The sequence below is a fragment of the Electrona antarctica genome, assembly GCF_951216825.1.
Source record: "Electrona antarctica genome assembly, chromosome: 15".
NCBI classification, from domain to species: domain Eukaryota; kingdom Metazoa; phylum Chordata; class Actinopteri; order Myctophiformes; family Myctophidae; genus Electrona; species Electrona antarctica.
The window spans coordinates 20,182,341-20,210,064 of NC_136796.1; the positions used below are offsets into that span (position 1 = coordinate 20,182,341).

Sequence of the window (27,724 nt, forward strand, 5' to 3'; positions counted from 1 at the left end):
TAACTGAATACTAGTCCAGATTTAATACTTTATTGTTCTTGGTCATACGTCCATTATACAAAGGTATTACCGGTACACTTGTTACATAAAATTTGGCGAGCTAGCCAGGAGCATTGTGGGTAATTTAAGACCAAACGTGATAACCGGTATTGTTAACAAAAATAAATAACAAAATAACTAGACTTATTTTGAAGCCCGGTCAAAATGGAAATAGTTATGAGTGAAATGGTCAAAATCCCTAACTCAGTCATAGTTAGTGAACTTAGTGGGCCCATCAGTGTAGAATATGATCAGGAAGTCACTGAACACTTGAAAACTCATGGCAAAATTAACCGTATACTCCCCATTGAAGATAAAACATCTCCATTTCATGGGCAGTTAATTTATGAGTTTGAGTCTGGCGCATCCATGGAGTCACTTCAGCCCTTGTTGCCCCTTGCTTATATTAGCCCCAGCAGAGCAGATGTCACATACGAAGTGAAGGCCTTAGCTTCTGTGTACACTCCTACAGCAAGCAGTAGTGCCACCAGTACTTACCTTGATGAGCTGCAAGAAATAGCCAAGCTAAGTGGGCAATCATTTGAAGAACTGCTCAGAGGAGAGCTTGCTAAACTTACCACATCTGCTGCTTCACCTAAGAGTAACAACAAGGACGGAGAAAGTGAATCCCCAAGGCCAGACCCAACACAGACCTCGGTTCATTTGACCTCCGCGCCGCTACAGGCTGCCACACTCCAACCCAGCCTTGAGTCTACGAGTTCAGTTGATCTAACTTCCACGACTGGTGCAAGTTCACAACCCAGTGTCACCGATCAGACATCAGTTCCATTCCCCACTATGAAACCTCAGCCACGTGCTGCACCGACTCAACTTCAAAACCTGACCAATGACAACGCATCACCTGTCCAAGCACAGGTTGACTCAAAGACAATTCAACACCTCAGTAAAACTGACATGAACCCTCCTGGCGTACAGAGGGTCATCGTTGAACACATAGTGAGAAGCCAAGAAGCTGCATCGCATCATCTTGCTCCTTCACGTCTCAGAGCCTTTTCAGGCAGATCTCCCCGTCCAACCAACGAGGTTGACTATGACACATGGCGTACCAACGTTGAACTGATGATGAATGACCCAGCTATTTCAGACCTGCATCGGTCTAGGAGAATCCTTGACAGTCTGCTGCCGCCAGCTACTGAAGTCACCAAGCACTTGGGTCCACAAGCATCCCCCGCAGCTTATCTCGAGTTGCTAGATTCTGCTTATGGAACAGTAGAAGATGGAGATGAGCTCTTTGCCAAGTTCCTGACTACGTTCCAAGACCCAAATGAAAAGCCCTCCAGCTACTTACACAGGTTGCAGGTAGTCTTGAGTACAGCAGTGAGAAGAGGTGGCGTATCTGCCAGCGAAGTCAACAGACTTCTCCTTAACCAGTTCTGCAGAAATTGCTGGGATAATGCACTTCTAGCTGACCTCCAGCTGAAGCACAGAAAGAACAACCCCCCTTCCTTTGCAGAGTTGCTGTTGCTCCTTCGCACAGAAGAGGATAAGCATGCTGCAAAGGAAACTCGCATGAAGAAACACCTTGGTGCCTCCAAGCAACGTATCACGTCACATCTACAGAGTGCATGTGCCTATACAGATTCCAATGAGACTGAACAGTTGAAGAAGCAAGTCGCTGCTCTTCAAAGTCAACTCACAAACTTGAAGAAAGCAAAGACTGAAAAGAAGGACAAATCAGCTAATTCCAAAGTAGCTGCAGACAAAGAACGAACTACGAAAGGCAAGAGTCAAAGGCCTGAGAAGCAGCCAACCTTGAGCCGTAAGTCAATCAAGCCCCGGCCATGGTACTGCTTCCAGTGCGGTGAAGATGGGCATATTAAACCATCATGTGACAATGAGCCAAACCCTTCACTTGTCGCAACCAAGAGGAAGCTACTTCAAGACAGGCAACTTCAGTGGGAAGCTCAACCCGCTTCATCGGATGAGGATCAGTTAAACGACTAGCAGCCCCTGTTGAGGGACAAATAGGAGCTGCAGGTGATGAGACCCGTCCCACCGTAACCAAACAGAAAGCCTCACTGAAAAGTGCCCATACTAAAGACAAACCCATGAAACTTCCCAGAGGTTTAGTTGGAACAAAGTATACTGCCCAAGTCACTATTGCAGACCAAGAAGTGAACTGTCTCTTAGACACAGGGTCTCAAGTTACAACAGTCCCCCTGTCGTTCTATGAGCAACACTTGTCGAGTCAAGCCATAAAGTCCCTGTACAACCTCCTCGGAGTTGAAGGAGCTAATGGACAAGATGTCCCTTACCTGGGATACGTTGAACTGAGCATAACCTTTCCTAAGGAGTTTGTAGGGGTTGATACAGAAGTGCCAACCTTAGCATTGGTTGTACCCAAACTCCGTGCTGAAGATCAAGTTCTAATTGGCACCAACACCCTTGATGTCCTCTACACTGATTATGCTCAGAAGACACCTGCCCCACCCCAGCCTACCTCATTTGGCTATCGTGCAGTTTTAAAACTTCTCCAGCTCAGACAACAACAAGCTGAAGATGGAAATTTGGGATTGGTGAGACTACAAGGAAAAATGCCAGAAGTTGTTCCAGCCGGCCAGCAAGTGGTTCTCAACGGATGTATCAGTGTTCGTGGCTCCCAGGCTGACAAATGGGCCATCCTTGAATCCCCCTCAATGTCCTCCTTGCCAGGCGGCCTACTTGTGTCCAGCTGCCTGTTCACCCTCCCAACTGCCAGACACCACACCCAGCTGCCTGTGGTGATAAAAAATGAGTCGGGGCATGACATTACCATTCCCCCAAAAACGGTGCTGGCTGAAGTGAATACTGTTCAGCAAGTAATTCAGAAAGGACCTGCAGCAGCTGACCCCAGCCCTGCAGATAAGCCAGACAGACCTGAATTGAAATTCGACTTTGAAGATTCTCCCATATCCACTGAGTGGAAAGAGCGAGTGACCAGCAAACTGAACTCAATGCCTGAAGTGTTTGCACACCATGACCTCGACTTCGGTCACACCGACAAGGTCAAACACCGCATAAAGCTCAGTGATGAGACTCCTTTCAAGCAGCGAGCAAGACCTATACACCCCCAAGACCTTGAGGCCGTTCGAAAACACCTTCAGGAGCTGTTGAGTTCTGGTGTCATTCAAGAGTCGGAGTCTCCCTTCTCATCGCCAATCGTCGTAGTGAGGAAGAAGAATGGTGACGTAAGACTCTGCATTGACTACCGCAAGCTCAACCTACAAACTATCAAGGATGCATATGCTCTGCCCCACCTAGAAGAAGCCTTCTCCACCCTAAGTGGGTCGAAGTGGTTCTCCGTGCTTGATCTCAAATCTGGGTACTACCAGATTGAGATGGAGGAAGAAGACAAGCAGAAGACCGCATTCGTCTGTCCCCTAGGCTTCTGGGAGTTTTGTAGGATGCCTCAAGGAATCACCAATGCGCCATCTACGTTTCAACGCTTGATGGAGCGTTGTATGGGCGACATCAATCTGAAAGAGGTCTTGGTCTTTATAGACGACCTAATTGTCTTTTCAGAGACATTGGAAGAGCATGAGAGCAGACTGCTTCGAGTACTGTCACGTCTGAAGGAATATGGCCTTAAGTTGTCACCAGAAAAATGCAAGTTTTTCCAGACTTCTGTTCGATATCTGGGCCACATCGTCTCCCGAGATGGAGTAGAGACGGACCCAGAGAAGATAAAAGCCCTTTCAACCTGGCCAGTTCCCTGTACCCTTAAGGAATTAAGGTCCTTTCTAGGCTTCTCCGGGTACTACAGGAGATATGTCCAGGATTACTCGAAAATAGTCAAACCTCTAAATGACTTGACCTCCGGTTATCCACCTCTCCGGAAAGGTTCCAAACCAACAAAGGAGCAGACTGCCAAGTACCACAATCCTAAAGAGCCCTTCGGCAGTCGTTGGACAATCACCTGCCAGCAAGCTTTTCAAACCGTCATTGACAAGCTCACATCCGCTCCTGTACTGGGTTTTGCTGACCCCAAGCTGCATTACATCCTGCACACCGATGCAAGTACCACTGGGCTAGGAGCAGCCTTATACCAGGAACAAGAGGGGAGGATGCGAGTCATTGCGTTTGCCAGCAGAGGGTTGTCACGGAGCGAGTCCAGGTATCCAGCTCACAAGCTTGAATTCTTGGCGCTCAAATGGTCTGTTACCGAGAAATTAAAGGACTATCTGTATGGCTGTCCGTTCACTGTGGTCACTGACAGTAACCCTCTGACGTACCTTCTCACAACTGCGAAGCTTGATGCCACAAGTTACAGGTGGTTGGCAGCCCTGTCAACTTTCTCTTTCAAACTTCAGTATCGTGCTGGAAAGCAAAACCAAGATGCTGACGGTCTCTCAAGACGTCCCCATGGTGGGCTGTCAGACGACTTAACATCACAGAAGGAGCGAGAGCGCATACAGCAGTTCACACGACACCATCTAGCAGACCCCGAGATTGTACAAGCCATCTGCGAAAGGCATCTCATCTGCCAAAGAACAGACGATGATTCTGACGATATTGACCCTGGTATCACTCTGGTTGAGTCTCTTGCCATCTCTGCAGATGCCATACCAAGCAGCTTTGAACAAGAAAGTTCTTCTGTCATCCCTCATTTCTCAAGCGAGGAAATAAAGGAGAAGCAGAGAGCAGATCCCAGCATCAGAGAGATCATCTATCAGCTCGAGACTGGAGAGAAGCCCCCTCCTACTGCTAGAGCTGAGCTCCCCGAACTTCCACTCTTGTTGCGGGAGTGGAATCGTCTGGAGTTGAGGAGCGGAGTCTTGTATAGACGGAAGCAAGACGGAGCTCATCAATCTTACCAACTTGTCTTACCAGAGGAGCTGCGGCCCCTTGTGTTGACAAGTCTCCACAACGACATGGGCCACATGGGAATTGATCGTACTCTCGACCTTGTGAGATCCCGTTTCTATTGGCCCAAGATGGCATCCGCTGTGGAAACCAAGATCAAGACTTGCAACCGCTGTGTTCGACGTAAAACCCAGCCAGAGAGAGCCGCTCCCTTGGTCAACATCAAGACCAGCAGACCATTGGAGTTGGTCTGTATGGACTACCTTTCTCTGGAACCGGATAGGAGTAACACGAAAGACATACTCGTGATTACTGACCACTTTACGAAGTATGCAGTGGCAATACCAACTCCGAACCAGAAGGCAAGGACTGTTGCCAAGACCCTCTGGGACCATTTTATCATCCATTATGGTTTCCCAGAACGGCTCCACAGTGATCAAGGTCCAGACTTTGAGTCCAAAACCATCAAGGAACTGTGCGAGCTCGGAGGAATCAGAAAGGTCAGAACAACTCCCTATCATCCGAGAGGTAATCCTGTTGAGCGGTTCAACCGGACCCTCCTGCAGATGTTAGGAACTTTGGAGAGTGAAGACAAAACCCACTGGCGGGATTTCGTAAAGCCTCTGGTTCATGCGTATAATTGTACCAGGAACGATGTTACTGGCTTTACCCCATATGAGCTGATGTTTGGCAGACAGCCCAGACTACCAGTCGACCTAGCCTTTGGTCTGCCTGTCCACAAACAAAAGAAGTCACACTCACAGTATGTGAGGGATCTCAAAAGTCATCTGGAGGAGAGTTACAGAGTTGCCACTCGTAATGCCCTCAAGACAGCGGAGAGAAACAAGAAACGGTTCGACAAACGAGTTACCGAATCCACTCTTGAAGTTGGCGACCGAGTCCTGGTCCGAAGTGTTCGCCTACGTGGTAAACATAAGCTAGCGGACAAGTGGGAATCCGATGTCTACAAAGTTGTAAAGCGTGCCGGTGATCTGCCTGTATATACAGTCAAGCCTGAGACCAAAGACCGCCCACTGCGCACCTTACACCGTGACCTGCTACTGCCTTGTGGGTTCCTACCAGCAAGTGAACCTGAAAAACCTGTCGCACCGAAGCCTGTCCGTAAACCTCGTACACGGCAGACTCCTGGTTCTGATGATGCAGAAACGAGTAGTGTTGCAGATATGGAAACACCCTGTGTTATTGACGAGGATGAAGATATCCCTGTTCCTGTCCACCGGTTTACAGATCTGCGGATCCCAGAGCCAGTTACATTCACTAAGGTGTATGAAACTCGTGGATGGAAGTCAAAGCAAGCTCCTTGTGCTGATGCTGAAGAAGAGCAGCCAGGATCAGATCTAGACCCTACTACTTCATGTCCTTCTGTTGAACTGACTCCTGTGGATGAAGAGGCCCTTGATAATGTTCCAGTCGATGATGAAGTACACAACTTACCTGACGAAGACAACCTACCTGAATTAGACAACTTACCGGAAAGAGACAATCCACCTGAAGAAGACATCTTATCTGAGAGAGACTACTTACCAGAGGATCCACCTGGAGAAGAAACAACTGAAATTGACACACCACCTGATCTAGACTTGCCTGATTGTAACTCACCTGATACTGTTCCACAATCCATGGAGGAAGTCCCTACCATCATGGATGAAGTGTTACCTGTATTGTCTGACATGTCAGAGTTGAGTGAAGAGGAGACACCCGAAGAGGAGAAACCTGAAAAGGAAAGACCTGAAGAGGAGAACCCTGAAGAGGAAAATTCTGAAAGTGAAGAAGTGAGAACGAATGTACCTGACACAGTTACTGTTGAGTCCACTCCAGTTGATGCTGAAACTGCTGAAGCAGATGCAGTTACAGACACAGTGGAGGAAGCTGAATGTCCTGTCCGTCGTTCTGCTAGGATACAGCGAAGGCAAGAGAGAAATCGGATTAATAATTTCTCAGTGATTCAATCACTTTTTCAAGGCCTCAGTAATGCCTTTACAAGATTGTTGGATGGAGATGACAACATGTCCCTGACATCCCCCAACGTGTTGATCAGTCAGCCATTAAGATGTAACGGATGCAACGGGACGTGCACTAATTCAAGAGGGGAGGATGTAACCCAGGTCATGGAAACTGGTTACTAATGAAGAAATGGAGCAAGTCTACCTAACTTGATTTCCCCCTGTCATGCTGCTGACAAATAGTCAGCCAAGGCCATGGAGACTGACAGGTGAATTTCACCCAATCAGACGACACACCTCAACTGCTTGCCCCGCCCTTCTCTTCTCCCCAGTCTCACACAGAAGCTGCACTGCACTGAAGAAGTCCCCCATGACAGAGAGAGAGAGGCACAGAGCCCAAACAGATAAATAATTAGAACAATATATAAGCTTAAAAGCTAGATAAGACAGCACACACACCTTGCCCATCAACTCATAGATCCCTGAGGGCTGAGAATTAGTTTCTTCTAAACATTGGTGAGTTGCTACAAACTTTGTTAGCTAAGCTAGTAGCCATGATGTTTAGCTAAGCCTGTAGCCATGATGGTTAGCCATGAGAGTTAGCAGCTAATTGGCTAGAGCCACCATGTTATTCCAATGCTTTTCATGTTTGGCTAGCAGTAGCACATTGTTCCAAGCTAACCTACCTGGTTAATTATGTGGATACAGTTTGTACTCTAAATAGAACAGAACTATTTTCTGTCATCAATGTAGATGGCCGTGTGTTGGTTTTATTTAAGTTTTGTACATTTTGTTACATTTTAGCCTTTGATAAAATAGGCTGCTAAGTAAAGGATACTTTCCACACCTTTCATTTCCTAGCTGTGTGTGACTGTGTGCTGGGGGTAGCTGCAGCATCACCATTCCTGGTGATTGAGAGCACTTTATTTGCATACCATTGGTGAGAAAAGCACTTTTGTTACAATGCATTTTATTTAAATGAGAATGTATTTTATTTTCATACTGAAAGAAGTTTGTTGTATTTTATTTTAATTAATTGAAACACACTGAACGGAAACACTGTAAAGAATTACTGTTAATTATAGTTCTTCATGCTGTCCTGTATGCATGCCATACAGGTCAGGTTTTTTGGATGAGGCCAGAGTTTAGGTCTACCAAGGATGGCGAGCGACTAACCCAGGAGGATTGCATGCGAAGACCATCTTTGATTTTCCTTGGAGACATACTCTGCATCAAGTCTGTGTGTTCTATCAGTGTGGTAGGACAGAACTGAGCACAATCACAGAACTTGAACACTACAAAGTGAACACTGCACAACATCCATTGCACATCACTACTACACCTCACAGTGTGGTTGGACTGTCATAGACTCACTCACATACAGTACACACCTGTGTGGTCCATATTGGGTTTATTGACTGAAGTGTGTGCATTGATGTATACTGTGTAATGTAAATTGATTTGAAGGTAATTGTAATTTCATTCTGTATTGGGATTAAGAATTCATGGATCCATAGTTCATTGATATAAATACTTACCATACAGTTAAAAGGATATTTACAATTAAAAAGATATCTATAGTTAAAAGGATACTAACTAAAAAGATACTTACCAGGGTGCACCCGAGGATAAAAACCAGTAGATCATAAAATTAATCATAAGATTAAACCCATAGGTTCAAACCCATAGGACCTGTAGAATAAATTAAAGGGTACTTCACCCAAAATATTTAAGGGTTTAACTTGAAAGATAATAGTGATCTAATCACTGACGTCAAGAGGTGACTACAAGTTACGCATCTGAGCTCATTATTGTTGTTTACTGTTGTCTATGTCTGTATGTGTGTTTTTGGTACCATTCAATTTATTTACTATTTTCTATAATACAAGCCGGCCGTTCTTTATTACATGCTACATACTGGTGTGGTCTCATTTCAATAATTTTACTCTTTTATGCTCCCAGAGCCGAACCTAACTGAATACTAGTCCAGATTTAATACTTTATTGTTCTTGGTCATACGTCCATTATACAAAGGTATTACCGGTACACTTGTTACAACTGCCACTTGGAAAGTCTAATGCATTGGACATTTTCATGTCAAAGACTGACTATGTATTTTGGTCTCTTATGAAAACATTTTGTGATATGATTTGTGATATGATTTGTGTTGTTGAAATGTTACACATATTCCATATTCTTCACACGTTTTAAGGTTGTGAAACCCCCTCAATGACCTCTAGGGGTCCCCGCACCCCACTTTGAGAAACACCGGTCTAATGAATGTAAGGTGGTGACGTGTGAGAGTTGGTGGAGAGGGGAGATGATTAACAAATATATACACGTTTACCGACATTGACATAATTCTACATCAAATGGTCCTTTATAGTGGTTTATGTCTAGCTCACGGTCATAATGCTACATACATTAGCATTGGGTTGCTATGCAGTGAAGTAAACGCAAGATGGCCGCGCATATCTCGGCCTTTATCTCAGATTCCTTTCCCAGAATTGCACCGCTGGTCAAATCAAGCTTTATTCAACGGCCCACAGCCGAAGAACTGACGTTTGCGGTTAAACAATGTCTTCTCAGAGTTAAAGTTAATAGTAGTGTGCCCGTTCCGGTTTTCGCATTCCAGTGGATCCTTCAAAATAAGGGTTTCACTGAAAAATGCGGGCGAATTAAGGAATTAATGCTGGCAGAGAATGTGTTCATATTTGGGACAAGTCAATGAATGGGAGCCCTCCGCGAGCTTCCTGCTCAAAGTTAATTGAGTTAAAAATGTCAGAATCTGCCATTTTGACCGCACCGGCGGGTTAAGTGTTTAAAACAGTCATATGTCTTGCTGGAAATGTTTTACACTGTCTCGTGGTCTCCCGCTGTAGATGTGTCTTTATCAGCTACGGTTTCAGAGTCGAGCTTTTTGTTTATTTTAAAAGGCAAACCACTAAAATCTAAAGTGAAATATAACCGGGTGTTGCGTAAAGAACACAATGCTGCCTTTCACCCTTAACTTGCTTCCATGTTGATTTAGACACAAATGACATGTTTTAACTGGAAATAGTGTCGACTTGAGTCTTTGCAGTCAAAACATGTCAATTTTTTTTGTCTATGCTGTAAAAAAGACCACACACCCTAAGAGCCCTGCCAACTGTTCTACAGGGGCTGAATCCAAGGCTTGAAATCCAGATACTTTGATTCATATAATACTTTAACCACATGAGCCCTATTCTGGGTTGAACATTTGGAGGAAAAAGCCAAACTACAAACTCACAACATGTTGTGTTGTAATTAGGGATGTCCCGGACACGTTTCTTTTGCTCCCGATTAGATTTGTAGTATCTGCCGATACCAATTTTTCCCAATCCGATTTTATTTTTATAGAACACTTATGCTGTATCACAATAGTACAATATCCAAAATCACAGACAATATCATGATATGGATATAATATAGATACGGATATACATGATCCGATTTCAATCATTTGAAAATGACGTGATCGGCATGCATGTTAATTATGTTTTGTTGAGGACTACTGCTTTTGATCTGTGGCGTTTTTAAGAGTTAAAACAATGCTCCGTATTTTACTACACGCACACACTCAAAAGCCAGAACAAAAGCACATGTGTGAGGCTGTAAACACGAGCTTATCACGCACAGAAAAACCTCTTTCTAAATCCATGGAATGGATTAGAAAGCACACGCGTACATCGCATCCACCGCCATGCGTTTGACACAAGACATACCGGCTATGAGACAAGTTACCTGTGTGTGTGTGCGTGTGCGTGTGCGTGTGCGTGTGCGTGCATGTGTGCATGTGTGCGTGCGTGTGTGGGTGTGGGTGGAGACCTTTTTAATCAGTGATTAAAATAATACTATAAAAACCCTGCAACAAAGAGCAGCTGCTGAAATCACCAGTGTTTACATAGAAGTCAATGGGAGGTCATGCATTATGCATATTACTACTGTATATAGGGGAGTACTGGTGTGTGTGTGTGTGTGCGCGCGTGCGTGCGTGTTCCCAGTCGATGCCGTGCATGGTGTTACGCATGAATTAATGCATCTGTTTATGTTTTTGTAATTAAGTTAATTTCACTACACAGATTGGGTGAGGGGTTCTAGTTCTATTCCAGCACTAACACATGTGTGGAGTGGAGTTAGCGACTACAAGTACAGTTAATCCATTTATTGGATTGGGTGTAAAACATTGAAATTTCCCCAGAATGGATGGTGCTGGATGACACTGTCAATCACTGTCACTGGTGTCTGTCCTGTCACTTTGAATGACAGAACTTCACTCTGCAGGCTTCATATCATCTCTCCCCTCATTATGTCCAAAACGCTTTACTTTTCAGGATTCAAATTCAAGATCAGCAAAAATATAGCAGATCTACCAGCTCACAATGCTTTGATGCTTTTGTGTAGTGATGATCAAGTTGGGCGTTAAATTAAGACAAAACACAAAGATGTTAACATCCTGTATGGAGATAAGAGGTTTCTGCCCGACAGCAACGATATCATGATTCTATACTTGAGTATAACTTACTGCACACTGCGCTGCTGACAGCTACAGGCAACACGCACATGCACATGCACATGCACTACAGTATAGTGCACGCACATACGTGTGTAAACGCACTCAGGCACGAACACACCTGCATGTACTGTGCATATGTGCACATGCAAACACAGGCGCACATAATAGTATGCATAGTAAACACACATGCATGCAGTGGCATTTACACATTTACTAGGCGCATGTACGTACATAGGCCTGCACACATGCACGTCCACACATACACATGTACACACGTACACACACTCACATGCACAGATTGCGCACGCACGCGCACACACATGCACACACACAGGCAGAGGAAAACAAAGGAAGAGCGTGTGTGTGGGGGTGAGAGAGAGAGAGAGAGAGAGAGAGAGAGAGAGAGAGAGAGAAAATACCTAAATATATATATGTATGTAGCCTACCTGCTGTTTCAACCACTTCAACCCTCTTCAGTCACACATAAGACAGCTGTCTTCAACCAGAGCGAGTAGCTCGCAATTCATTTCCAATGGGAGTCACGTGTTTTTTTTTTTTTAAACTCTTTATTTTTGAATTTTTTAATATGCAAGAGACACAAAAGACAAACAAGGCATACATTAAAACAAAAACATCAACAGAAGAAACAGAATAATAATAAAAAACAAAACAAACAAACAAACAAACAAACAAATGAGGTCACGGGATGTACAGCAACAAGCAACAACAATACATATTACAGACTTGGATTCATTGACAACCGAAAAGACACAGCCCATATTCACTCCATATCCGCCCCCCCAGCTAAATACTCTATCCATTTCTCCCATCTTCTTTCACCCAGCTCTTTTTGCAGTCTCAGAGAATAGGTCATCTGTTCTAGGAGATGTAGTTGTTTCACAATGTTGATAAATAGGTCAGCAGTAGGACAATTCTTTTGTAACCAATTTCTTGTAATAGCTTTTTTGCTTGCTACAAGTAAAATCTTAAGTAAGTAGGAGTCATCCTGATTTAGCCCATCTGGGAGTTGTCCTAGGTACAAAGATGTGAATGTATCATCTATTCCAAAACCCATAATGTTTGAGATAAGTGTTGTCACTTCCTTCCAAAATGGTTGAATTACAGGACAAGACCAAAAGACATGTGCATGATCAACCACTGTATCTCCACATTCTCTCCAACAGTCCATATGGTTGCCAGTCTGTTTGGACTTCTGTTTTGGAGTAATAAAGAAGCGAATCTGGTTTTTCCAACAAAAGTCTCTCCAAATCAAGGAATTAGTGGTCGTTGATTGCGTTTTCCATGTATTCATCCATACTTCATCACTTATATCAATGCCCATCTCTTTTTCCCATCTCTCTTTCACATACATTGTAGAATCCTTTTTCAACGACATAAGTCCATTATATAGTTTACTTACAAGACCCCTATTACTTCCTGAGCCATAAGCATTTGTAAATATAGTGATTAGACTTGTTGTAATACCTGGAGTAGACCCTTTTACCTTTTTACCAAAATAATCCCTTACCTGCAAGTATCTAAAAAAGTCCTGGTTAGCCAACCCATATTTCTGCTTTAAGTTTTCAAAACTATCAATATCTCCATTTCTTATCATAGTACATATAGAGGTGATGCCATTGTGGTGCCATTGTTTGTACCTATTGTCTAATACTGCTGGTATGAAGTCAGGGTCATATGCTGGCCATCTTAAAAGTTTTGCCTCCCTCTGAAGATGGAAGCGTTTAACAACTTCCAGCCATATTTTGAACGATAAATTTACCCACTGACTCCTCGTCTGAAACAGTCCTTTCTCTCTGTCAGTGCAACCCAATAGTGACTGTATTGGTATATCCATCAGGGATAACTCTATGCTTTTCCATTTTGCAATGTAGGGTCGGTTACACCAATATACCAAGGGTCTTAGCTGAGCTGCTAGATAATAGTCCCTTAAAGATGGGAGAGACATGCCTCCTCTCTCTCGGGGCAGTTGTAAGGTAGAAAATTTCACCCTTGGCCTTTTTTTATCCCAAATAAAACGTGAGATATGTTTATTCCATTCCCTGAATTGTTTTAAAGGTATTTCCACTGGCAGTGACAAAAAAAGGTATAGTAATCTGGGTAAAATTACCATTTTGACTGCTCTTATTCTGCCACCTAAATCGAGAGGAAGCACGCTCCACCTGCCAAGATCATCATACATTTTTTCCGTTGCACCTTTGTAATTTACGTCAAACAATTGCGACAGGTCCTTGGGCAAATTCACACCTAGATATTTAATATGAGATGAATACCAATTAAAATTGTATTTTGTTATGTTTTCTTGTGTAGGATTGTAATTGAATGTCAATACCTGGGTTTTATTTACATTAAGGGCATACCCTGAGTAAGAACCATATGTTTCCAATATTTCCATCAGTGTAGGTAGCCCCGAACCTGGGTCCATGATTGTGACAAGGACATCATCAGCATACAACCCGATTTTATATTCTTCTCCACCTATGGATATCCCCTTCAATCTTATTTCCTCTCTAATTGCTTGGGCCAGCGGCTCGATGAAAAGATTGAAGAGGCTCGGACTGCTTGGGCAGCCCTGACGGCATCCACGTTCCAGGGCTATGGGATCGGAAAGACTACCATTTATTTTTATCCTTGCTGTAGGGGAAGAATAGAGTGCTTGAATGCGTTGTATAAAACCCTCACAAAAACCAAATCTGTGCATTACTAAGTAGAGGAAGCCCCAATCCACGCTGTCGAAGGCAGCCCTAGCATCCAGACTGATTACGATAGCGCTGGATTTTTCATTATTAATCTGCTCAATAACATGTAAAGCCCTCCTTATATTATCTTGGGTTTGCCTGGTTTTCAAAAAACCCGATTGGTCCTCATCGATGAGAAATGTCATTGCCTCCTCCATCCTCCTTGTTAAAATTGAGGTATATAGCTTATAATCTGTGTTTAACACACTTATGGGTCTATAATTCCCACATTCCGTTTTATCCTTTCCTTCCTTGGGGATAACAGATATAAAGGCTTCATTCCATGATGGTGGAAGATGACTTTCCTTTAACGTGAAATTAAAACACTTCTGCAGTAGGGGGAGTAAGTGTTCCCTCATAGCCTTATACCACTCAGGCGGAAATCCATCAGTGCCAGGGGATTTATTGGAGTTTAGGCTAGAAATGGCTTCATCTATTTCTTCTTGTGTTATTGGTGAAATTAGTTTTTTATTCATCATTGTGTCAATTGAGGGGAGGTCTAGTGATTCCAAAAAATCAACAATTGTTTGTTTATCTGCCCTGTCCGGTTGGGAGTATAGTGATTTAAAATGTGTTTCAAATGCATTCTGTATGCTATCCATATTACTGGTAATTTTATTTGTAACTGGGTCTCTAATTTTATATATGGTGTTTTCGGCCTGTTGTTTTTTAAGCCTCCAGGCTAAAAGCCTCGACGCCTTAGGGCCAGCCTCGTAATATCTTTGCTTCATAAATCTTAGATTTTTTTCCACTTCTTCACTCAGTACTTTGTCTATTTCTTGTTTAATATTTTTTATTTGGTTTTTTATTGTAGGTTCCTTGTTTGTAACATGCGCTTGTTCTAACTCCCTCAGTTGTTCTTGTAGTTTCGAAAAATGTTCAGCCTTTGCCTTTTTTATCCTAGCTGTTCGGGCTATAATTTTCCCTCTGAGAACCGCTTTAGCTGCATCCCACAATATACCTGGGTCCACGTCTCCCCTGTCATTATCCTGTAAATATTCAGTTAGGTCTGATTCCATTTCTTCTCTAAATACAGCATTATTTAAAAGGCTGGTATTCATTCTCCAAAGTGTTTTTCTCCTTCTACCATCTAAATGAAAAGTCAAGTATACCCCTGAGTGATCAGAAAGGTCTCTCTGGCCCACTCTGCACTCCTTCAACCTGTGCAAGTCTGCATTGAACACAAATATATAATCTAGTCTTGTATGAACAGAATGTCTTGCACTAAAGAAAGTGTACCCTGGGGCTGATCCATGCATGGCACGCCACACATCAATTAAACCCAAGTCTGCTAATACCTTTTTAATGCGTTTTTCTGTAGGGGTTCTCTTTCTCTTTTTGTTTGTTGAGTCCGAGTCATGGAGCGTAGCATTTAAGTCACCACCAAAAAACAAAGTACCATATGATTCAGCTGCGATCAAATCAAATATTTTTTTGTAGAAAGACATAGTACTGCCCGGGGGAGCATAGACATTAAATAATGTAACTTCTTTTTGGTCCAACTTTCCCTTCAATAGAACATATCTGCCCTCTTTATCAATTATTTTGGATATGAGTTGAAACTGAATCGAGTTAGAAATCAGGATAGCAACCCCTCTTTTTTACCGTTTTTATATGAGGAGAAATAAGTGTTCCTAAACCCCATTTTCTTTAATTTTTCGTGTTCTGCATCAGACAGGTGTGTTTCCTGCCAGAAAGCAATATTTATCTTCTCCTTCTTCATTTTTGATATCATTTTGCTCCTCTTAATGGGGCTATTTAACCCATTTACATTTAGGGATAATAAGTTATAATGTTGAAGATTCATATTTTTTTTTGCATTGAACCCTGTGTGAGTAATACTACAGCCCCAACAAGCGAGCCCTGTAATCTAGATTTTGAACAAATAGGTAACCTAGACCTCAAGCCTGTGGTTCCAACAAAAACCTGCATTTCAAAGAACATACATTGTACCTGCAACAACAACAGCCCGGACCTCAGCAGAAAACAAAAACAAAAAGACAATAAAACAGAACAAAAAAAACACAGAGAATTTCCTAGGGAAATAAAAGACATCTGTATGTCTTTAAAGTAATGAGGGGATCTGGCCACTAGGTGGGGCCCCTCTCTAGCTAATAGAACAAGCAAAAAAAAGAAGTGGCGTCAGTTCACAGTACAAGTATCAGCCCGTAATCATTACTTTTTTAAACGTATTCAAAGGATATTTATCATTTGTATGATTAACTGTATCACACACCGTGCTCCAAGAGGTCGGAGATAGGTCGTTCACCTCTTATCAGGACGTTTCTCCAAGACTCCAACTTCTCCTGTATCGTCAGAGTCTGTCCTGCGGTATTCACTCAGCCTCTCTCGAACCTGTTGTTGAAAGCGCTGTTTAGCTCCTTGCGACGCACGTCTGGGTCCCACTATCTCCCAAGGCAGAAGTTGGGTCAGCGCCTCCGCAGTCATGCCCTTCTTCTTCTTGGTGGTGGCCGGGACGATATCACCGATGTCGATTCCTCTCTTCCGCAAGTCCTCCGCTGCTTGTAGTGCGCTGTCGTAAACAACGGCACCAGTGTCCAATTCAACTCTCATTCTGGTCATCGGGGTTTGAAATCGTATCTTCTTCTGTAGTAGGGCTTTTTTAACAGGAACATATTCTTTTCTCTTTTTTTGCACTTCGTCTGCGTAATCATGATCGAAATACACCCGTTTTCCATTAATGCACGGCCCAGGCTTTTTCTTCCAAGCGGTGTGGATGACTCTCTCCTTCACTGTGAATTGAAGAAATCGAATCACCATAGAGCGTGGCGGGGCGGTCGCGGGGGGCTTTGGTCCGACCCTGTGGGCTCGCATAATTCCTAAGCTCTGGTTTTGACCCAAATCCAAGTCCCCAAGTTCAGTCTTTATCAAATTTTCAACAAACTTGATTGTGGAGCCCCCCTCCTCCGCCAGTTCAGCCCCTTCAGGAATGGAGTATATTCTTATGTTTTCGCGTCTGGAGTACCCTTCCATAAAAGAAACTTTATCTTGTAGTACCTGTTGGTCGGATAGCAGTTGAAGAAGAGTGTCCTTGACACCAATGTCCCATCTTTCCATATTAGCAAGGCCTTCCTCCATTTCCCCGACACGTTTCACTGCTCCGTCCAGCCGGTCCGTCGAATCCTGTATTTTCTGGTTTATTTCAGTCTTAAACTCCTCCATTTGTTTTTTAATATCTTCTCGGAAGCCTATACGGAATTCAGCGAGATCTTTTTTCAGTTCGGCTTGCATTGTAGCCAAACCCGCGGTCATAACTTCACTCACAACTTTGCGAAGTGAATCCGCCATCTCCATGTCGGGACACCGGGCTATGCTGTTGCCGCCTCCTCCATCTTGTCCTGCTGTTGTTTTCCCAGCGTTCGCGTCCTCCTCGTTCCTCTGTTCAACAGCGGTGTTTCTTAACTCATATTTTCCTTTTTTACCCTGATTCTTTTCCCCATTCATTATTCACTCAGTTTGTATAAATCTGGATGTATAAAACTTACTAAATTAGGGGAATATATGGGCTGATACCCGGAGCTCTGTTACTAAGCTGCCATCTTGTGTAGCGTCACCGGAAAAACCAACCGACTCCGGAGTCACGTGGTTTTGACGAGACAAGCTTGCTCCCTACTTGCTCCATGGGGGGGAGGAGGGCAGAAGACAGCCATGGAGCAAGCTTGTCTCATCAAAACCACGTGACTCTCATTGGAAATGAATTGCGAGCTGCTCTGCTATGTGTATTTACTGTTTTGTTGTCAACGTCACATAATGCCTTTAACTATAGGCTGGATCAAATGGAGTTACCCCTGCGTAACTGAGAGAGACGCCATCCGTTTCACCTGCTCATTAGCGCGTTAGCATGTGTGTTTGGACAAGGCGGGTGACACTTGACACCGGCGTCAATTAGTGGCTGCCCCCCCCACTCCCCCCCCCCACCACCACCGCGGACGAGCAGACTGCCTGATGCGTCAATACAATCAGTGGTGTAAAGTAACTAAGTATACCTAAGTACAGTATAATTTTAAGGTATTTGTAGGCCTATTTTACTAGAGTATTTTCAATTTCCAATACTTTCACTTCTACTCCACTACAGCTCAGAGGCAGATATTGTACTTTCACTCCACTACATTTATTTGAAAACTTTAGTTAAAATGGCCGATCTACAAGCTCACAATGCGTCGCGATGTGAGCTTGTAGATCGGCTATTTTCAAAAAACATTTGAAGACTTGAAACGGTCCATTCTGCATAGTGAGTACTTTCTACTTTTGGTAGAAGTACAATTTGAAGCCAATACTTGTGTACATTTTGAATTCCGGACTTTTACTTGTAACAGAGTATTTCTATGTTGCAGTATTGATACCTTTACTCAAGTACAAAATGTGAGTATATTTCTCCCACCACTGGATGCAATCAATTAGAGGCCTTTGTTTCCCCCTGGCCGTGTGTTGTCCCTGACAGTCCATTAAGAGCCAGGGACTATGGATCACACCACCTGGGCCCACTAGTACACAAACTATACTCTATAGGGGCCTATAGTGCTGCCTGTCACCATCCATGACATTTCTGCTCCACTGCCCCCCGCCTGTGGAATGCCCTCCTCGACCTGAGAGCCCCACAAGCTACCGAAGCTTTTCGAAATTGACTCAAAACGTACCTTTTTAACAAAGCATTTGCATAGCCTTTTTTGCTTATGTAGGTATTTTACTGGTAACCGGAAGGCTCACCCCAAAACGCACTCGCCCCCATTTTCTTTCACTGACCGCACGGCGGTTCTTGTATTGTTGTATTTGTTTTACTGAGAATAAGATTAGAAATAAGTTTAGGGTTAGGCATAGTTTTACTGAGGTTTAAATTTAGGAATAGAGTTTTACTGAGGTTAAGGTTAGGAATACCTGCTAGATGTCGCCAGATTTGCACTCAGGGCGACTGTGTTTTGGGGCCACCGTTTTGGTATTCCTTTTATTCTATGCCTTAATTTGTTTTTAACATACTTTCTACCACAAGAAGGGTCTTGTTGTGCCGTCTGTTTTGAAAACCCTAGAGAGAGAGTAGCACTTTGCAAAAATGCATTATTATTATCTTTACTATTAACATACAAATCATTGTCATTAATGACTATTTTATGCCTAAAATGTTCGACACACACACACACACACACACACACACACACACACACACACACACACACACACACACACACACACACACACACACACACACACACACACACACACACACAAATGCATGCATACGCACACATGCACGCTCTTTCCTCGCTTCCATTCAGCCCTCACATACTTAATTAAAGGCAGCATAATTTGCATAGAAATGCATAGAAAACTCTACTATGTTCCACCAGTGCGACCTCGCAGGTGGTCATTTTCCCATCAGTCCCAGAGCCTCTAGAGCTAGACACCGCAGACCCGGCACGTACACACACACACACACACACACACACACACACACACACACACACACACACACACACACGCTCTCTCAAATCCACAGACTGCGACACAACGAGGCGGGCTGGCGGTCCTATAGGGGGGCTGAGCGGCGCCGGCTCCATGGAAACTCGGCCATTGTTCCCGTAGATTAAAGGGGATTCGATAGGGTCCAAAAGTCTTTCACCACCGCTGACCGCATGCGGGCAAACAGCCGTGCACGCCCGGCGCACACAGCCGGCCGCATTCACGGCGCTCTCTGTGGAGCCGCGTTCCTCGCCGCCCTTTGCTCCCACAGAGCCCGAGGAGTGCGGTGCGTCGAGTGCCAGTGCCTTCGTTTGATGTGGGAGAAGTGAGCCGCCGGCCTGCCTCATTGTTCAGCGAAGCACGTGTCCCTCTACTCTTAGTTTTTACAGGTGGCTTGAAAAGCCAGCTGTCAACAAACACCCTGAGGACTAGTGCTATAGTGGCGATGTACTGTATAGTGGCGAGACTCTCCTGATGGGCTGGCCTCTAAGGGTCGATTCATACTCCTATTTTACCGCTGTTTCGGCGCTGTAGTGCCGAAATGATTTCGGCTTGTCAGAAATTTTCAGTAGCACCGAAGAGCCGACTTAGGGCCGAGTATGAATCGGCCCTAAGCCAGTGGTTTTCAACCATTTTGATACCAGTGCCCACTATTTATTCAGCATTTGAGCCACGGACCACTATTTTGATGAGGTTTGGTCTCTCAGACCCACCCAAAACTAAAGATTTTTGTCTCTCCATGCTATATTTAGGAGAGATATAACAGGCAAACTATCAAAATAACAATTCTTGAAAATGTTCTAATTGTGTAGACTTGTAAATTAAGTAACTCAGATGTTTAACAATAATTTAACTCCTGAGAGTGTAAAATGTAGATATGTCCCTGTTTAATAATTGACCGTAAATACTAGCACTGTTCTGTATGTTGCGTTTTGTCCACAGCCAAATCTGATGGAGTTCTGCACTCCGGCTTATCAATCAATTTAGTTCACCTTGGGAAACAAACACGTTTCTCTTTCGGTGTCCAATCAGATATTAGCCAATATGGACGAGAGGGAGGGAGGGAGAGAGAGAGAGAGAGAGAGAGAGAGAAAGGGAGAGAGAGAAAGAGGGAGTTGGGAAGTCCTTTCAGATTACAATCACATGAAACTTCACTGGCATCAAACTGTTTTCCTTGGCGAACGTTGAGTGTCTGCCCCCCCAAACCCCCGCCCACACCACCCAGCCACACCCTCACCCTCTCTCTCTCTCTCTCTCTGAGCCCCCCGTCAGGCCCCTCCTCTCTCCCACTCTGAAAGTCATCCGCCCTCTCTTTCCCAGCACGCAAAAAGTCTCTCAGTGTGCCAAAAAAAAGGATAAAAGGATAAAAGAGACAGGGGAAAACATACAGAAAACAAGACACCGAATCTAATGGAAGCACGGCTTCCCTGCGTAACCGGAAAGTCTTTCTGACAGTGAGCCATATTTCTAACTTGTAGGCCTGTATACCTTCAAATGTCAATTGAAAACTTGCTGTGGTGGGATAATAGTTTTCCCTCAATATTCTGCATGGGGCGACAGCACTACAGCAGTGCTTTTCAACCAGTGGTCCTATAGGTTCCAGGTGGAGTTGTTGAGGGTCCATTTGGTTTAACCGGTTAAGCAATGGCATTACTTAATTTACAAGTCTACACCATTAGAGAATGTAGAAGAATTGTTATTTTCTGTTCTCTTTTATGGTACCAACATCAATACAGCATGAAATTGTGGACAAAATCTTATCCAACGACATATTCAACGTTTTTGGTCTGATGGGCTACATCTCATCTGTGGTCTGATGGGCTACATCTCATCTGTGGTCTGATGGGCTACATCTCATCTGTGGTCTGATGGGCTACATCTCATCTGTGGTCTGATGGGCTACATCTCATCTGTGGTCTGATGGGCTACATCTCATCTGTGGTCTGATGGGCTACATCTCATCTGTGGTCTGATGGGCTACATCTCATCTGTGGTCTGATGGGCTACATCTCATCTGTGGTCTGATGGGCTACATCTCATCTGTGGTCTGATGGGCTACATCTCATCTGTGGTCTGATGGGCTACATCTCATCTGTGGTCTGATGGGCTACATCTCATCTGTGGTCTGATGGGCTACATCTCATCTGTGGTCTGATGGGCTACATCTCATCTGTGGTCTGATGGGCTACATCTCATCTGTGGTCTGATGGGCTACATCTCATCTGAGGTCTGATGGGCTACATCTCATCTGTGGTCTGATGGGCTACATCTCATCTGTGGTCTGATGGGCTACATCTCATCTGTGGTCTGATGGGCTACATCTCATCTGAGGTCTGATGGGCTACATCTCATCTGTGGTCTGATGGGCTACATCTCATCTGAGGTCTGATGGGCTACATCTCATCTGAGGTCTGATGGGCTACATCTCATCTGTGGTCTGATGGGCTACATCTCATCTGTGGTCTGTGGCTCAAATGCCGAATAAATAATGGACCTCGATATGAAAAGGGTTGAAAACCTCTGGGCTACAGTGTTATGCACATACATTGAATAGAATACGTTTCCCCCCAAGTTTGAGCCGAATCTCGGGGGAACGAGGTCGGTCGCGTTAGCATTGGCTAACGCAAGCTTTGTGTGCTCACGCTGATTGCGTTGGTAAACTGTATGCAGCCTGAGCTGAGCTGTGATTGGTTAACTGTATGCAGCCTGAGCTGAGCTGTGATTGGTTAACTGTATGCAGCCTGAGCTGAGCTGTGATTGGTTAACTGTATGCAGCCTGAGCTGAGCTGTGATTGTCGTAGCAGCGTGAGCAGAGCAGAGCTGTGCGTTTGTTTTCTTTGGCTGTATATGCAAAACCTACCATAAGTGCTTGTAAAAGTTGATTAGAACAGACATGGCTTTATCAGCAGACCACAGAGTCTTTGGCCAACTCTCTGTGTGGTGAGAGTTGGCCGGGGAAGCGTGTTGAACACATGGTCATGTTGGATTGGATGTCGGACATGGTGGAAAAAGTACTCCCATTTTGCAAAAGTAAGTAAAAGTCTGGAATTCAAAAAGTACTTGAGTAAAAGTACAATTAGTAGTAAGTATTTGGTATCAAAATGTATTTAAGTAAAAGTACTCATTTTGCAGATGGTCCCATTTCAAGTTTTCAGATGTATAAAAATCTTTTGAAAATATAGCCGATCTACAAGCTCACAATGTATTGCATGTTGCACCGCATTGAAATGGCCAAAATGTATGCAGGGTTGTAGTGGTTAATGTATACTGTTTTGTAATGAAAATCTAAATCTACAAAGTAAACCAGTAACTAAAGTACAATATTTGCTTTGGAGATGTAGTGGAGTAGAAGTAAAAGTATTGGAAATACTCAAGTAAAGTACAAATACCTCAAAGTACTTACCGGTAGTTAACCAACAACCAGAGAGAGAGAGAGATACATCCACTGTCATTATGCTGAGAGAGAGAGAGAGAGAGACATCCACTGTCATTATGCTGAGAGAGAGAGAGAGAGACATCCACTGTCATGCTGAGACTGAGAGAGAGAGAGAGAGAGAGAGAGAGAGAGAGACGTCCACTGTCATTATGCTGAGAGAGAGAGAGACATCCACTGTCATTATGCTGAGAGCGAGAGAGAGACATCCACTGTCATTATGCTGAGAGAGAGAGAGAGAGACATCCACTGTCATGCTGAGACTGAGAGAGAGAGAGAGAGAGAGACATCCACTGTCATTATGCTGAGAGAGAGAGAGACATCCACTGTCATGCTGAGACTGAGAGAGAGAGAGAGAGAGAGAGAGAGAGAGAGAGAGAGAGAGAGAGAGAGAGAGAGAGAGAGAGAGAGAGAGAGAGAGAGAGACATCCACTGTCATTATGCTGAGAGAGAGAGAGACATCCACTGTCATTATGCTGAGAGAGAGAGAGAGAGAGAGACATCCACTGTCATTATGCTGAGAGAGAGAGAGACATCCACTGTCATTATGCTGAGAGAGAGAGAGAGAGAGAGAGACATCCACTGTCATGCTGAGACTGAGAGAGAGAGAGAGAGAGACATCCACTGTCATTATGCTGAGAGAGAGAGAGACATCCACTGTCATTATGCTGACTTGCTGAGAGAGAGACATCCACTGTCATTATGCTGAGAGAGAGACATCCACTGTCATTATGCTGAGAGAGAGAGAGAGAGACATCCACTGTCATTATGCTGAGAGAGAGACATCCACTGTCATTATGCTGAGAGAGAGAGAGAGACATCCACTGTCATTATGCTGAGAGAGAGACATCCACTGTCATTATGCTGAGAGAGAGAGAGAGACATCCACTGTCATTATGCTGAGAGAGAGACATCCACTGTCATTATGCTGAGAGAGAGAGAGACATCCACTGTCATTATGCTGAGAGAGAGAGACATCCACTGTCATTATGCTGAGAGAGAGACTTAACAACATATCCGTCAAAATAGGACTCAGACCCAAAAATCTGTCTCTAGTTTTGAACTTGGAAAGACACACGCACGCACGCACGCACGCACGGCCGACAGATTCATAACGCCATAGCAAACACACATGCGATCGATTACCCGCCCATCAAAACATCGTTCCGGCCCCTGGGTCGTTATATTACAGAAAAAAGAGAAAATAACAAACGTTGCCAGGTCTAAAAAAAATAAAAAATAAATCAGCGGTCGGGTTATTTTCAGAGCGCCGAGGACCCGCCGGGGCGGGAGAGGAGAGAGAACCTGCGATGGATCCAAGGGGTTCTGAGCTTTCAGACGTGCTTTTCCGAGGTCTTTGAAATAATAAAGCAAAGCGGTCCTCTTGATTTCTCCCTTCCACTAAAAGCTACACTTCACTTCCCCTGCGCGCAATTAGCCTCCAGAAGGCTATTTATCAAAATCCGCTGCCCTGCGCACAGGCAGGCACATGCACGCACGCACGCACGCACGCACGCAAGCACACACGCGCTTGTAATACTATACTATGAATGCCATTTTTAAACGTTTTTGTCCATTTTCAACACCAAAAAGCAGAAAATTGCCAGTCTGCAACTACACACACGCACACAGTCACACACATGCACATACTGTGCGCACACAGGTATTGTAGATCAGTGAGACTTCGTGTCAAGGACCCCCTAAAATTGATGTGCATTTATTTCGCTTTGGACGCCCTATGCCCCTCGACGGGGTAAAGAGGATTAAGTCAAGTAAGTCAAGTACCCCGATCTGAAAAGGTTTTGTAGAGACCCTGTAAGAGATGATTTGCGTTAAAATGTGTCTAAATTATTCAAATTTGTTCAAAACCTTTCAAGATTTTGAGCCAGTATAGGCAAGCTCTCGAGCAATCTTTGTTCCAGCTCTCATGTTATAGCTCTGGTCCATAGCATAGTCCAATGGCATTTCTTCTCTTGACCAGATCTGTAATCTCCGTTCGGTGGATTAATTTATTTTCTGGCTAAAAGATGGATTTTACACAAGAGGTGGGGATCTGACCGTTTTCCCACCACGGAGTGTAGGTTTTCAATATCCTACACACGAACACGAACGTATATATTGTTTATTTTTAGTCTTACACAGCTCCCGTTCAACTGAGGGAAATACACAAAGGAGAGCTACTTTCACTTATGGTCCTGAAGATGAGGGTCATGACCGAAAGAATAACTTTGCGGATACAAGCGGCCAAAATGAGTTTCATGGTTTGAAGGTTGCCTGGCCTCTCCCTTCGCCGCTGCTACTTCACTTGGAAAGGAGCCAGTTTAGGTGGTTCTGGCATCTCATCATACGGATGCCTCCCGAGCGTCTCCCTAGGGAGGTCCTCAGTGCACGTCCCACTGGGAGACCAAGGACCAGATGGGGGGGATTTTTTTCCCCCACACTGGCCCTAGTTAAAGCCACACAATCCCCCAGGAGGAAGTGGCCAATGATGCCCGGGAGAGGGAACTCTGGAACACTCTGCGGAAGGAGTCTTGGGCTTTGACCGGCAGTCCAAATCCAGCCCAAATCTGATTTCCTATCTAGATTGTAGTGGGATTAGGTTTTATGCATGTCTGAACAAGGCTCAAGGAAAGTGATTCTTCTGCTGTTCAGACTTGATCATACTAATCTGATCTGGATATAGGCCAGCGTTTCTTAACGCATGAGCTGGGGTCCACTGGTGGGCCGTGAGGATAGTGCCCCCCCCCCCCCCCCCCACCCCCCCGGAACACTAAGATTTGTTTTAAATATTATAACAATAATGTATAACAATGATGTTAAAAAAGTACACTACATTAAATCCACTGATCCAAGCCGGGACACACTTGATTGATTGATCTTTGAAATAAACAATGCTCTGAAAATGCACGCAGCCCGCCCATCTGGACCACTTCTCTGGACAATCTTTTGTTTTCAAGCCGACCCTGAACCGGAAAAGTTTGAGAACCACTGGAATGGGCCTAAACAAACGGGGTGCATGGAGGGATTGATGGAAGCAATCACCACACTCTGTAAACATGTCAGAAATGTGCCTTGGAGAGCAATTCCTCCGTCCCGTATGCTGAGACGCAGCGCTCTGAACAGCTGCTCCTTAACGAGAACGGCGTCGCGTCTCGGGGCGTTTGCGAATGGAAGCGGTGGAGGGCATAGGTCAGCTAAGGATATGACCACTATGGATTTCTTTTGTTTTTTTTACAGTATGACGGCTCAGACACATTGCTGGCAGGAGTTCAACGTGTTGACAACAAACAGAGAGCATGTAGACGGCGAGAGATACTGTAGTATTCCATCTGATTCATGCTTAGTTGTGTGCGCCGGTATCACACGCTGAAAATAGCTGATGCAAAACAGCTTGTAGTTGGCCGATTTGAGGTGCTTTTATGTCACATATTATGTATGAAGTATACAGTATATAGTATATACACACACACACACACACAAACACACACACACACACACACACACACACACACACACACACACACACACACACACACACACACACACACACACCCACAGGACCCTTGGACACTAACTCTGGGGGAGCCCAGGATTGAACTGGGAACCTTGCAGTCCCATCCGGCCACTCTACCGACCAGTTCTAGCCCTGAGCCACTGCCGCCCTACACAGTCACAGTGTGAGTGACATGGGGAAGAGAGGGGAGGGGAGAGGAGGGGAGAGGTACGTACATTTGTTCTCCTCAAGTGTAACCTATTAAAAACACCCCCCCCTGCGGACGCGCGCCTCTACCCCCCTACCGCATAATTTCTAATTATAGTCATCCATTTTGCCCTGCCGTCACGGCCCGGGCGTGGCGGCGCTTGAGTTATCGATCTGGCGCCGCAGCTGACGGGCTTTATTAATTAAAATGGAGATGTACTAATTAAGGATGCGGTGCGAGGGTCGTCATAATTGTGTCCCCCTCCCGTTTTAATTTGGGTGTCACTCTGTCAGTTTTTTATCGCGCTGTAGCAGAGCGGGCGTGTGCGACGGGGGGACAGGGGGTTCCGTATGAGGGGTCCATTAGTAAGGCCCAAATGTCCCCATGAGTATGGCAGAATGTGTGTGTTTACATGCTCCCCCCTCCCTGTCACCCGCCATGACAGACAGACCAGATGTCATAGCGATACTTCCTCTTTGTCCTCGTGACAATTTTCATTACGCCATTAATCATTGTAGTTCATAATTCCTGGAGATAAAAAATTATAATAACACATCCACGTGCCAAGTAAGGCACTCGTACCGTTCCGGTACCCGTAAAATCCCTCCCCCCTCCCGCTGTATGTGACTCGACTTAAGCCTGATTAACCCATTAAGACCTTGAGGCCGATAAAAAAATGTCAGTGGTTCTCAATCATGTATTTTTTGGGACCCCCAAAATGATATGGATTTGGCCGCAGACCTATAGTCTGAATTTTAATTTCGTTTCACTTTTCTCGCAATTCAGGGCTGGAGCCAGGCTACCGCGGACCTCGAGATGTGTTTAGGTATTAAACCCTCCTTTGCCAAACACGAGAACACGAGAAGTGTTAAGAGTATTAATCCAGAATTAATACTATTATATTTACGGGATTTTAGCTTCCGTCGCTAGTAGGGGTGTAACTGCATCGAAAAATCGAGATTTCAAGAATCGAAGTATATCGAAATAAAAACAGCAACATTGACTATGTATCGTAT

General features: G+C 44.4%; 1 protein-coding gene and 1 long non-coding RNA gene across 2 annotated transcripts in view; both read left to right on the forward strand.

Moving 5' to 3' along the window:
• The window catches only part of znf704 (zinc finger protein 704), a 91,566-nt gene that overhangs the window by 22,879 nt on the left and 40,963 nt on the right, over positions 1 to 27,724 (forward strand). The window lies entirely within an intron of this gene.
• LOC306938494 lies at positions 7,193 to 8,077 on the forward strand. Its single transcript, XR_013791734.1, has 3 exons — positions 7,193 to 7,322; positions 7,668 to 7,746; positions 7,925 to 8,077. It is a non-coding gene; the product is annotated as an uncharacterized lncRNA (long non-coding RNA).